The sequence below is a fragment of the Oryctolagus cuniculus genome, chromosome 6 (assembly GCF_964237555.1).
Source record: "Oryctolagus cuniculus chromosome 6, mOryCun1.1, whole genome shotgun sequence".
NCBI classification, from domain to species: Eukaryota; Metazoa; Chordata; class Mammalia; order Lagomorpha; family Leporidae; genus Oryctolagus; species Oryctolagus cuniculus.
The window spans coordinates 62,295,553-62,309,618 of NC_091437.1; the positions used below are offsets into that span (position 1 = coordinate 62,295,553).

The window sequence follows — 14,066 nt, forward strand, 5'->3', positions numbered from 1 at the left end:
CTGGTATGGGTCCCACTCCTCTACTTCCAATCCAGCTTCCTGCTAATGGAAACCCTGGGAGGCAGCATATGATGGGACATGTACTTGGGTCCCTGCCAACCACATGGGAGACCCAGATTAAATTCCAGGCTTCTGGTTTTTGGCTTGGCCCAGCCATGGCTCTTGTAGACATCTGGGGAGTGAATCAGTAGACAGAAGAACTCTCTCTACCTTTCAAACAAATGAAAATTAATTAATTTTTAATGCCCACAAGAAGAAAACATTGAACATTCTACCATACTAAGCCATTGAACCAATCATGAGATGCAGTGAAATACTAAGATAGTCATTTAAACTGAGATAACTTAAAACTTATAGGATGTTGCTAGAATAATACAAAACTCTCATGTCTCTTACCTCAGATTCACAAATTAATATTTTACCATATTCATCATATTCCCTGGTTCTCTGTGTGTGGGTGTGTGTGTTTGTGTTTTTTCCTAACCATCTAAGAATAACTTGTAGGGACCGACACTGTGGCATAGCAGGTAATGTCACTGCCTGCAGTGCCAGAATCCCATATGAGCACTGGTTTGGTTGAGCCCTGGCCACTCTACTTCCTGTCCAGCTCCCTGCTGGTATGCCTATGAAGGCAGCAGAGTTTGGACCCAGTTCAAGGGCCCTTGCACCCATGTGGGAGACCCGGAAGAAGCTCCTGGCTCCTGGCTTCAGATCAGCCCAGTTCTGGCCATTGTAGCCATTTGGGGAGTGTCTCTCTCTGCCCCTTGCCCCCCCATAACTGTCTTTCAAATAAAATAAATAAATCTTTAAAAATGAAAAGAATAACTTGTAAACATCATGTATTGACATATAAATACTTTGTAAGAAGGACATTTACAGCTGGTGCTGTGGCTCACTAGGCTAATCCTCCACCTGTGGCGCCGGCACCCCGGGTTCTAGTCCCGGTTGGGGCACCGGGTACTAGTCCTGGTTACTCCTCTTCCAGTCCAGCTCTTTGCTGTGGCCCGGGAAGGCAGTGGAGGATGGCCCAGGTCCTTGGGCCCTGCACCCGCATGGGAGACCAGGAGGAAGCACCTGGCTCCTGGTTTTGGATCAGCGCAGCGCACTGGCTGCAATGCACTGGCCGTAGCGGCCACTTGGGGGGGGTGAACCAACGGAAAAAGGAAGACCTTTCTCTCTCTCTCTCTCTCTCACTGTCTAACTCTGCCTGTCAAAAAATAATAAAAAAAATAAAATAAAAAAGGACATTTACTTACATGGTATAGTTTTTCAAAGATTTTATTTATTTGAGAGGCAGAGTTACAGACAAAGGGAGAGACAAAGAGAAAGGTCTTCTGTCCGCTGGTCTTGCATCCAAATGGCTGCAACGGCCAAAGTTGGGCCAGTCCAAAGCCAGGAGCCAGGAGCTTCCTCCAGGTCTCCCACGCGGATGCAGGGGCCCAAGGACTTGGGCCATCTTCTACTGTTTTCCCAGGCCATAGCAGAGAGCTGGATCAGAAGAGGAGCAGCAGGGACTAGATCTGGCCAGCACCCATATGGGATGCCAGCGCCGCAGGCAGAGAATTAACCTACTATACCACAGCGCCAGCCCCATACTTCTTATTCTTATAGTTGAAATCAAATCCAAATAAGGATGCTGTTACTGAGTGATATGATCTAAAGCTTCTACTGCTTTCCCAGGCCATTAGCAGGGAGCTGGATCAGAATTGAAGTAGCCAGGACTCAAACTGGCATCCATATGAGAAGCTGGCACCAAGGCAGAAACTTAACCTACTATGCCACAGTGCTGTGCCCGCCACCTTTTTTAAAGACTTATTTATCTGAGAGGCAGAGTTACAGACAGAGAAGGAGGGACAGAGAGTTATAGTTTTGTATCTTATACTTACATACATATATATATTACACATATATGTGTGTGTGTGTGTGTTAATTTTGATACAAGTGTGAGAAACAACCTCATGTGTCCACTTAAAGGAAGGACTCAGACTCAGGAAGTGCAGCAAAAGTGAGACTTTATCAACTATTTTGCAAGATCAGGTGCCTGGTGGGCCAGCACACCCCATGCAGTCTCATCAAGCAATTTATTCCCTAGTGCACGGCTCCTTCCCCCACTTTCTCACTGGCTGAATACTATGGGGTACAGTCTTCCCAGCATTTGCTTCAGCTATTTTGGCTACTCCTAGCATACTGTTTGCCTAAGAACTTTCCCAGGTACATGTAACCTAGCTATTATGCTAGCTAGCTGCTTGTACCTTTCACACTAACTAGTTGTCTATTCACAGCTAAACACCTTACTTTGAAAATAAACAAAATGTTTACTACTCACACAAGGCATGAGACTTAGATCAAGGTTCATATTTTTGCCTATGGGTGTCTGGTTTCTTCAGCACCATTTGTTGAATTACTATTTTGATTCATAAATTGACCCAGTTTGTGCTAGTAGGAAACTCTTTTCAGTGATGATTTTTAAATAGGCACTGTGGAGGAGAAATATTGAGCCAGTAGCTGGGGACTGGTGGGTAGCATAGCAAGTTAAGCTACCACTCATGACCCCAGTGTCCCATATGAGCACTGGTTCAAGTCCTGGCTACTCTATTTCCAATCCAACTCCCTGCTAATGCACCTAGGAAAGCAGTGGAGGATGTCCCAAATGCTTGGGCCCCTGCCATGCATTTGGGAGACCAGAAGAAATTACTGGCTCCTGGCTTCTGCCCAGCCTGGCCCCAGCTGTTGTAGCCATTTGGGAAATGAATCAACAGATGGAAGAGTCTCTGTCTCTCTATCTGTCTCTCTCTCTCTCTCTCTCTCTGTCTCTCTCTCCCTCCCTCTCTCTTTGTAACTCTGCCTTTCAAAATAAATCTTTAAAAAAAAAAAAAAAAAAAAAACAAGAAACAATTAGCTGAAACTGGAATGGTGAGCAACAAATCTCACCCTCAACACCATCAGTGGAAGCTAAGCTTGGGCTAGCAGCTTACTGGTAGAGAAGAGTCTGAGATAAGCCAGTCTAAAACTTCAGAAGAAAAGTGCTCTGCTTTTTGAGCTTTAGGGTTTTTTTAGCTATCAAATATGAATAAAGTTTACCCACAAGGCTTTTGTGAGATATCTGGGTCTGAAAATAAAGTTCACTGCAACCCTGATGGACTTATTACCTAGTTTAACTCTGCAGATATCAAATGCTAGGGAACCTTACTCATTTATATTTCTCTTCCCTCAACACAACTACAAAAACTGGAAAGATAATGTGTTATCTGTGAGCAGTTAATTAAAATAAAATGTCATAGTAATGCAAATTATCTAATTATGAGTTAGGACAATGAGATGAGATGAGATGAAAAGATAAATATTATTAGATTACATTTATTTATTACTTGTGGAGTCCACAAGTAATAAATATCCTTAGGTACTAAGGATACAAGATACCAAAAAAGATGTTTGACTAATAGGAGGAAGATAATCAAATACTCTTCAAAATTCTCTGTGGTATACACTGTATGTTATTAGTAAGTACAGTGTGCTATGGAATCATCAGAGGGGAGCAGCCAACTCTTTCCAAGATTTAAAAAGCAATACACTTGGATTCCCCTTCCAATCTTTGAAACTGCTTTCCATGCCAGTTAAAATACTTCATGTGGGCTAAATGAAAAATCTGGCAAAGGTGAGGGAGGAATCATCTAGTCTTAGAAGATAGCTACATTGGGGCTGGTATCATGGCGTAGCAGGTAAAGCCAGCTCCTGCCATGCCAGCATCCCATATGGGTGACTGTTCAAATCCTGGCTCCTCCACTTCTTGTCCAGATCCCTGCTAATGGCCTGGGAAAACAGTGGAAGATGGTCCAAGTCCTTGGGCCCCTGCATCCATGTGAGAAACCTGATAAAGCTCAGCCTGGTCCAGCCCCAGCCATTGTGGCCATCTGGGGAGTGAACCAGCGGATGGAAGATCAATCTCTCTGTCTCTCCATCTCTGTAATTCTTTCAAATGAATAAATAAATAATTTCTTAAAAGCCTACATGGGGAAATCTCTGTGAGTTTGCTACTTTTTAACTGCATTCTCCAATCATTTTCAAGTTCAGTGACAGGAAGTTGAAATCTGGGGTGCCTGAAATGTCAGGGGACAAAGTCAAGGCTAGCAGAGCAAAAAGGTATCAATACCTATGTTATGCAAGGGAGACAAATCTTGCAGCTGGACTCCAGGCAAATTAAGTATCCACTTGAAGGACAACAAAGAAAAACAGGACAATTCTTAGAAGTACACAGTCAAACCTAAGGCCTACACAGAAGCAGACAAGTGTGACTTCTACTCAGAGAGGATAAAGGATAGTCAACAGAAACTGACCTTGAGTGAATCTAAGGGTTGGACTTATCAAAAGTTTGAAAACAAATATAAATATGGCCAACAAGTTAAAAAATGCGATCTTAACAGAAATGGAAACAAATTAAAGAGACAAAAAATATGGTAACTGAAATTTAAAAAAAATAGGCTTTACAGCAGATTGACAAAAGAAATAGTGAAGTTCAAAGTAGGTCAATAAAAACCACTCCATTTCTTTTTTTTTTTTTTTTTTTTTTTTTTTTTTTTTTTTTTTTGACAGGCAGAGTGGACAGTGAGAGAGAGACAGAGAGAAAGGTCTTCCTTTGCCGTTGGTTCACCCTCCAATGGCCGCCGCGGCCAGTGCGCTGCGGCCGGCGCACCGCGCTGATCCGATGGCAGGAGCCAGGAGCCAGGTGCTTTTCCTGGTCTCCCATGGGGTGCAGGGCCCAAGCACCTGGGCCATCCTCCACTGCACTCCCTGGCCACAGCAGAGGGCTGTCCTGGAAGAGGGGCAACCGGGACAGAATCCGGCGCCCTGACCGGGACTAGAACCTGGTGTGCCGGCGCCGCTAGGCGGAGGATTAGCCTAGTGAGCCGCGGCGCCGGCCAAAACCACTCCATTTCAAGGTGGGGAGGAAGGGGAGATGGAGTGCAATTGAACAGAACCTGAGAAATATGTAGAACAATACCAATCAATGCAACTTAGGTCTAATTAAAGTCTCAGAGGTTAGGTATAGGTTGTAGAAAAGGCTTTAAGAAATAATGCCTGAAAGAAAATGCCCGAAATATCCTGTTTTGATGGGAAAAAATTTACATACAGAGCCAAGAAGTAAAGCAGACTCAAAGCCAGATAAACACAAAGAAAACCATACCTTACCTATCAAGAGGAAAAGGATATAGGGAACAACAGTGCAATGAATATCTGACATCTTATCAGACACTGTACAGGCCAAAGACAAGACTGACATATTCAATGATGGAAGTCTTTCAGCCAAGAATTCTGCTTCTGGCACAATTATTCTTCAAAAATAAGAAAAAAAGACATTTTTAGATCAACAGACTGAAAGAATTTTTCACTGGTAGACTTACACTACAAGAAAGTTAAGCTTTGAGGATCTTCCATCTGCTGGTGTACGCCCCAGATAGCAGCAATGGCCAGGGCTGGGCCAGGCCAAAGCCAGGAGCCTGGAACTCCATCCAGGTCTCCTACATGAATGGCATGAGCCTAAGTACTTGGACCATCTTGCTCTGCCTTCCCAGGTGCATTATCAGGGAACAGGATCAGAAATGGTGCAACCAGAACTCGAACCAGAACTCATGGGATGCCGGCATCACAGGCAGCTTAACCTGCTGTGCCTCAATGCCAGATACTGGTTCCTGTATTTTCACTTTAAGTAATCTAGTATGTTTCTAAGCACACTGGAATAAATTGAATTTATATACTGTAGTCTCAAGAACAACCACTAAAAATATACTTAAAAAGTTATATAGTTAGAAAGCCAATAAAGGAATTAAGAAGAGAGATAGCTAGAAACTCAGTAGAGGAATTAAAATAGAATGTCCAGATAAATACGATTAGCATGAAGGGAGATGGGAAAGGAGGGTCAGAGAAGCAATGAACAGGTAGGACAAGTGGGAAGCAGTGTGATTGTAGACACAAAAACAAACATGTTGGGACAGGGGTTGAGGCACCTCTGGTTGGACCACCACTTGAGATTCCCACATCCCAGGCTGAATTTCCAGTTTGTGTCCTAGCTCCTCTTCTTTCAATACAACTTTCTGTTAGTGCATCTTGGGAAGCAGAAGATGGTGACTTGGTGGGATATCCAGGTGGAGTTCTGGGCTCCTGGTTTTCGGCTTGGCCCAGCTGTGGCTGTTGCAGGCATTTGGAGAGTGAACCAGTGGATAGAAGATCTGGCTGGCTGGCTGGCTGGCTCTCTCTGTCAATTAGATGAAAATAAATAAGCTTTTATTTTAAAAAGCAAACATGTCAATAGTTAAGTATAAGTGAATGAAAATTCTAATTAAAAGGCAGATCATCAGACTTGACAAAAAAAAAGTGTGTACTATCTGCATGAGATATTTCATCCATATGCAAGATAACTTGAAATACAAAGACAGAAAAACACTGAAAGTTAACAGATAGAAGGAAAATATACCATGCAAATATGTATGTGTAAAATTTTGGAGAACCTTTATTATTGCCAGAAAAAACAGACATCAGTACAAGGAGGCATAGCTGGAAACTTAAGAGAGATGCTTCCTAATGATAAAAGAGCTAATACATTAGGAATATGTAACAATTATAAGTGTAAATAAATCTAATAAGCAGTTTCTGAATGAGGCCAAAACCAAGCTGAATTGCAAAGGAAAATAATCAAAGCCACACTCATAGTACTGCTCTCTCAGTAGTTGATACCACATTGAATCCCTCCAAAATTAAATAAGATCTAAAAAATACTATCAGCCACCACGACCTAACTGCTATTTATAGAACCAAAACCAACAGCTGCAGAAGGAAGTGCACAGGAAGATTCACCATGTGTAAGGATGTAAAACAAGTCTCACTGTATTTCAAAGGATTAAAATCTTAACAGCATTTTCTGATTTTGATGAAAGAATTTGAACTTCATGTTCATAAAGTAACTTCGTGTTAAAAATTGTGGGATAGGCCAGTGTTATGGGTATGTGATGTTGACGTCCCATATGGGCACTGGTTCATGCCCCGGCTGCTCCACTTCAGATCCAGCTCCCTGCTAATAGCTTGAGAAAAGCAGAAGCAGATGACCCAAGTTTGGGCCTAGCCACCTACATGGGAGACCCGGATGAAACTCCTGCCTTCAGCCTGGACGAGCACTGGCTATTGCAGCCATCTGGGGAGTGAACCAGCAGATGGAAGATAATCTCTCCCTCTCTCTCTATCTCTCTCTGTCTCTCTCTAACTCTGGCTTTCAAAACAAATTAACAAATCTTGAAAAAAAAAAATGTGGGATGAAGACAAAGCAGTACTTACAGTGAAAGTTTTAGCTTAAAATGCTAGTGTTAGCCGGTGCTGTGGCTCAATAGGCTAATCCTCTGCCTGCGGTGCCAGCACACCGGGTTCTAGTCCAGTCGGGGCGCCAGATTCTGTCCCGGTTGCTCCTCTTCCAGGCCAGCTCTCTGCTGTGGCCTGGGAGTGCAGTGCTTGGGCCCTGCAACTGCATGGGAGACCTGGCTTCGGATCAGCGCAGTGCGCCGGCCGCAGCGCCAGCCGCGGCGGCCATTGGAGGGTGAACCAACGGCAAAGGAAGACCTTTCTCTCTGTCTCTCTCTCACTGTCCACTCTGCCTGTCAAAAAAAAAAAAAAAAACAAGCAGGCGCCACGGCTCACTAGGCTAATCCTCTGCCTTGCGGCGCCGGCACACCGGGTTCTAGACCCGGTCGGGGTGCCAGATTCTGTCCCTGTTGCCCCTCTTCCAGGCCAGCTCTCTGCTGTGGCCAGGGAGTTCAGTGGAGGATGGCCCAAGTGCTTGGGCCCTGCACCCCATGGGAGACCAGGAGAAGCACCTGGCTCCTGCCATCGGATCAGCGCGGTGCGCCGGCCGCAGCGCGCCAGCCACAGCGGACATTGGAGGATGAACCAACGGCAAAGGAAGACCTTTCTCTCTGTCTCTCTCTCTCTCTCACTATCCACTCTGCCTTTAAAAAAAAAAAATGCTAGTGTTAGAAAAAAAATCTAGAGACCGGTGCTGTGGCACAGTGGGTTAACACCTTGGCCTGAGGCCCCAGCATCCCATATTGGTGCCAGTTCTAGTCCTGGCTGCACCTCTTCCGATCCTGCTTTCTGCTGAGGCCTGGGAAAGCAGTAGAAGATGGCCCAAGTCCTCGGGCCCCTGCACCCGCATGGGAGACCCGGAGGAAGCTCCTGGCTCCTGGCTTCCAATCGGCACAGCTCCGACCGTTGCAGCCAATTGGGGAGTGAACCATCGGATGGAAGATCTCTCGCTCTCTGCCTCTCCTCTCTCTGTGTAACTCTGACTTTCAAATAAATAAATAAATAAATCTTAAAAAAAGAAAAGAAATCTAAAATTAGTGATCTAAACTTTCAGATTAGGAAGCTAGAAAAAGAAGGGGAAATTAGGGGCCAGCACCTGTGGCGTAGCAGGTAAAGCTTCTGCCTGCAGTGCTGCCATCCTATATGGGCACCCGTTTGAGTCCTGGCTGCTCTACTTCTGATCCAGCTCTCTGCTATGGCCTGGGAAAGCAGTGGAAGATGGCCCAAGCCCCTGCATCCACATGGGGGATCAGCGCAGCTCCAGCTGTTGAGGCCATCAGGGGAGTGAACCAGCAGATGGAAGACCTTTCTCTCTCTCTCTCTCTCTCTCTGCCTCTGCCTCTGCCTCTCTGTAGCTCGGCCTTTCAAATAAATAAATAAATCTTTAAAAAAGGAGGGGGATTAAATCCAAAGTAGAAGGAAGGGAATAATAAAGAATAGATGAAAATGAAAAACTGGTTCCTTGAAAAGATGAATAAAATAAATAAACTAACTGATCAGGGGCAAAAAAAAATGTAGAAGATAGAAGTTACTAATACTTGGAATTAAAAAATAAGAATTGGGAGTAAATAATTCTATATACACAGTATTGCATTAAAAAGCATTAAATAATTTTATGCCAATAAACTTGATGATTTAAGTGAAACGGACAAATTCCTGGAAAAAGTCACAAAAATTAAAGAAAAGAAAAATATTTAAGCCCTATGTATACTAAGGAAATTGAATTTATAATATTTATTTGTAACTTTACTATAGCGCAAATTTCTGGTATAACCAGCTTCACTGGTAAACTCTGCCAAACATTCAAGAAAGCACATTCCAACACAACCTAAACAGAAGGATGGGAATAGTTCTCATGTCATTTTATGAGGTCAGTTTTATTCTGATGGCAAATCAGAGAAGGAAATTATAAGAGTAGGAAACAACATGCAAAAATTCATTCTAGCCAAGTGAAATTTTCCCGGGAATGCAAGGTTAATTTAATGTTAGAAAATCAATCAATATAAATTTAGACAGTACTAGAAGAAAGGAAGAAATCATGGTTGATTCAACAGGTACATAAAAAGCATTTGACAAAATTGAACAACCATTCCCAATTAAAACTCTCAGTAAACTGGAAACAAGAGAACTTCTCCAACCTCATAAAGGGCGTCCATGAAAACCCGTAGCTAACATTAGACTTGATGGAAGTCTGAAATACTTTTTTTTAATTCAAAAATAAGGTAAGAATGTCTGCACTCAACAGTTCTATTCAGAATTACGCTGGATGCCTTAGCCACTGTGAGAAGGTAGAGAGAGAGAGGAAGAAAGAGAGAGAGAGAAAAGGAGAGGAAGGAAGGAAGGGAAGAAGGAAGGAAGGGAGGGAGGAAAGGAAGGAAAACAAATTGGAAAGCAAGAAGGAAAACTTACTGTGAAGAAGCGGCAAGAATGACCACCAGACCAACCAAAGCCCACATGCTGATGCATCCCTGAAGCATTAAGGGCAAACCACAGGTTGTTGGCTAAACCTGCTCCTCCAAAACCAGAACAAGCCTAAAAACACCCCTACAGAGAAGAAAGGGGGTACCCAAAGGGAAAGGGGGAGAAAGGCTGATCCTGGCAAGGATAGCGATAACCCTGCAGGAGATGGAAATGCCAAAACAGAAAAGGCCCAGAAAGCTGAACTTACTGGAGATGCTAAGTGAAATGCATGCATTTTTGAGAGCTGTATACTTTGACATACCATTTTTATCAACTTTTATGGAAATGCAGAACTCTGCTTTACCTGCTTTTCAAGCTCTGTTGTTAACACACAGAACACTTCAGGATCCTCTCCTAGGGAAGGAGCATATGTCACAGACAGAATGTATCTGAAACAGAATCAATGAGGAGGAGAACACCTTTCACTTCTAGTTGTGAAAGACTTTCTCTTGGCCCCCAGGAGGAGTTCCCTGATGCTGACATACATAGCCACCTTGTGGTGCAAAAACCCTAAAGTTTGTTTTTGTGTCTGTCTCTCCCTATCTGCCTTCAGCATAGACTTACCTCCCTTAAGGCCAGAGACTTGTTGGGACCTGACCCCCAAAAAGATCATATACTAGAATTTCAGGCAGTCTGGGCTTGCCCATGACACTATTGAGGTGGCAACCCTCAAAAGAAGCGTGTTTTTTTCTTTTTTTTCTAGATTCTGTGTCTTCACAGTGATAATTCTGCCACTTTCATTTCATTTCCTGGAAATCAGGTCAGCACACGAAAAGTTGTTAAACAAGAAAGCTAAATGTGAAATGTCAACCTTCAATTGAAAAGTTTCCTTTTCTGGGGGCTGGTGCCGTGGCAGAGTAGGTTAATCCTCCGCCTGCAGCGTCAGCATCCCATATGGGCACCGGTTCTGGTCTTGGCTGCTCTACTTCCAATCCAGCTCTCTGCTATGGCCTTGGGAAGCAAGTGAAGATGGTCCAAGTGCTTGGGCCCCTGCACCCACATGGGAGACCCAGAAGAAGCTCCTGGCTCCAGGCTTCAGATCAGCCGTTGCAGCCATTTGGGGAGTGAGCCAACAGATGGAAGACCTTTCTCTCTATCTCTCCCTCTCACTGCCTGTAACTCTACCTCTCAAATAAATAAATAAAATCTTTTAAAAAAAATAAAAGTTTCCTGTTCTGAACATCAAAGGTTTTATTAGGTGTATGGTAACTTATCTGATTTTGGTAGTCCATTGAAGGAGAGATTGGAAAGTTATTTTGTACTGTTAATGGTTGTCTGCCCATGTCCTGTTTGTTAAACAATACCATGATTGTTAATGAAAAATATCTTTAATAAAAGTAGATAGTTTGGCTTACAAAGAAAAAAAAAACAGAAGACTTTTATTTACAGAATATGACTGTTTATTTAGAAAACCTTAGAAATCTACCAAAAAAAAAGTTTGTTCAAATGAGTATGTGAACTTAACAAGGTCTCAAGATACAGGGTTAATATACATAAATAAATAGTATTTATCTGTACTAACAATAACCAATGAGAAAATGAGGTAAGTGGATTTCTGTTTTCAGTATCATTAAATTCTTGGGGAGAGGAGCAAGCGGGGACATGAGGGAGGGAAGGGTTAATCAAACCTGGGATAAAAACTGATCTGTAATTTTTTAAAGATTTATTTATGTGAAGGGCAGAGTTACATAGAGAGGGAGAGAGAGAGATTTTCCACCATGCACTGGTTCACTCCCCAACAGCCAGGACAGAGCCAAACCAAAGCCAGGAACCTGGAACTCCACCCAGGTATCCCACCTGGGTACAGGGGCCCACGGACTTGTGCCGTCTTCTGCTGCTTCTCCAGGTGCATTAGCTGGCAGCTGAATCAGAAGCAGAGCAGCTAGAACTTGAACCAGTGCCAAAATGGGATTCCAACATCCCAGGCAGAGACTCAGCCCACTGCACCCCAATGCCAGCCCCAATCTGGAAGATATCTATGCTGAGTCTTGAAAACCAAGACATTTCTAAATAATCAAAGAGATAATAGTCACTTCAGGTAAAAGAAAAGACATATGCAAACATTGTACAGATAGATACTTGAGAAAGCAGGGCACGTGTAGAGATCTCTACTAGTTCAGTGTGATTTGATCATGTGAGGAAGAAGAGCAATCAGAGAGGTGAAAAGAAAATGCAAGCCTTATAATGAAGGGTCTTTAAAAAAAAAAAAAAAGATTTACTTATTTATTTGAAAGTCAGATTTACCCAGAGAGAGAAGGAGAGGCAGAGAGAGAGAGAAAGGTCTTCCATCCGCTGGTTCACTCCCCAGTTGGCCACAATGGCCGGAGCGGGACTGATTGAAACCAGGAGCCAGGAGCTGCTTTACCTGCTCCGCCACAGCACTGGCCCATGAAGGGCCTTTTAAGCCATACCATGGCATGTCACTTTTATCTTGTAACTCATGTGGAATTGTTGATGGCTTTTAAATGGGAGAGACATGGTAATGTCACATCATAGCAGCGGCCGTGAGGGAGGAGCTGAGTTCAGACCTTCAGTTGCCTTTTAGCTATCCGTGTGTTCAGTTCCGCTGGTTCTCAGGGTCACCAGCAGCACGGGTGCTGTATGATTTGCTTCTTGAGCGTGAGATCTCACAGTTCTCCACGCAACTCCTATTCCAGCATGAGGTCCATGCCAATTTCTCACTTGACCCCCTAGAATCCTGTGCTGGTTTTTATAAAGATTTATTTATTTTATTTGAAAGTCAGGGTTAAAGAGAGAGAGAGAGAGAGAGAGGTCTTCCATCCACTGGTTCACTACCCAGATGGCCACAACAGCCAAGGCAGAACCAAGCCAAAACCATGATCCAGGAGCTCCATCTGGGTCTCCCACGTGGGTGGCAGAGGTCCAAACACTTGGACCATCTTCTGCTGCTTTTCCTAGGCCACCATTAGGGGGCTGGTTTGGAAAGATACAGCCAGTACGTAAACCAATACCCACATAGGATGCCAGCGTTGCAGGCGTTGGCTTTACCTGCTACACCACAATGCTGGTCCCTTCTGTGCTATTGATAGTGGTAACTATCACATCTACATGAATACTTCAAAATGTTCTTGGCATATGGAATTAAAATATAAATTTATAATGTTATAAAAATTTTTCAAATCCATGCAGTTTTTTCTGTAATGTGCATTTTCCATGAACTTTTTGAAGGCTCTGTTCATATTAAGAGAAATAACATGGGGAGTAAAAAAGAGAGAGGGAAATAACACAGGAGCTTTGGTGGCAGCAGTAGTTTTTGCCAGCCTCAGGACCCTGATGTACCAACAGCAGTGATACCCAACTCAGCGAGAAGACACTCAGAAGAGAGAGCAGTGTTTGGTGGCGTGCGGATTGATTACCTGTGGGTAGTGACTGTGTGAGCTGCCTTCTCAGTTCACCAGGAAGAGAAGTGAAGCTAGGACATTCTCCATGACTTAGTCTAGCTCAGACTTGCACTGTTGCTTTTATGACCCTTATTGTAGTCCATATCTGTTTTCAGGGTGATTACATATTGAATGAAGCTATGCATTCCCAGGCCTTAGAGGGAAATGAGACAGAACTGGGTTTGGATATCTGCTCAGCTACTTAGCTGTTCAGGCCTTATAACTTCACCCCTCTAAACTCTAGTTTCCCTTCTGTGTAAAGGAGATGATAACGCCTTCCCTAAAGGGTCCTTGTGAACATTGAAGATACCAGGTGAAGGCCGGCGCTGCGGCTCACTAGGCTAATCCTCCGCCTTGCGGTGCCAGCACACCGGGTTCTAGTCCCGGTCGGGGCGCTGGATTCTGTCCCGGTTGCCCCTCTTCCAGGCCAGCTCTCTGCTGTGGCCAGGGAGTGCAGTGGAGGATGGCCCAAGTACTTGGGCCCTGCACCCCATGGGAGACCAGGATAAGTACCTGGCTCCTGCCATCAGATCAGCGCGGTGCGCCGGCCGCAGCGTGCTGGCCGCGGTGGCCATTGGCGGGTGAACCAACGGCAAAGGAAGACCTTTCTCTCTGTCTCTCTCTCTCACTGTCCACTCTGCCTGTAAAAAAAAAAAAAATACCAGGTGAAAGCACTCAACATGTTCTTAGCACATAGGTTCTCTTGTATTACTTTTCCTTCTTATTTAGTTCCTGTTTTTGTTTATCCTTTGCTTTTCCAAACAAAGATTACTTTTTATGTTATAACTTAAGATTGGAGGATCTTCTACGCCTTGGACCAGAAAAGTCTTGCCATGACACTCACACTAGTGAGTGCATGTA

The 14,066-nt window shown here is 43.9% G+C and overlaps 1 protein-coding gene across 1 annotated transcript in view; it reads left to right on the forward strand.

Annotated features, from left to right (window-relative positions):
* Window positions 1-14,066, forward strand: part of SIMC1 (SUMO interacting motifs containing 1) — an 88,063-nt gene that overhangs the window by 30,596 nt on the left and 43,401 nt on the right. The gene's annotated exons all lie outside the window — the stretch shown is intronic.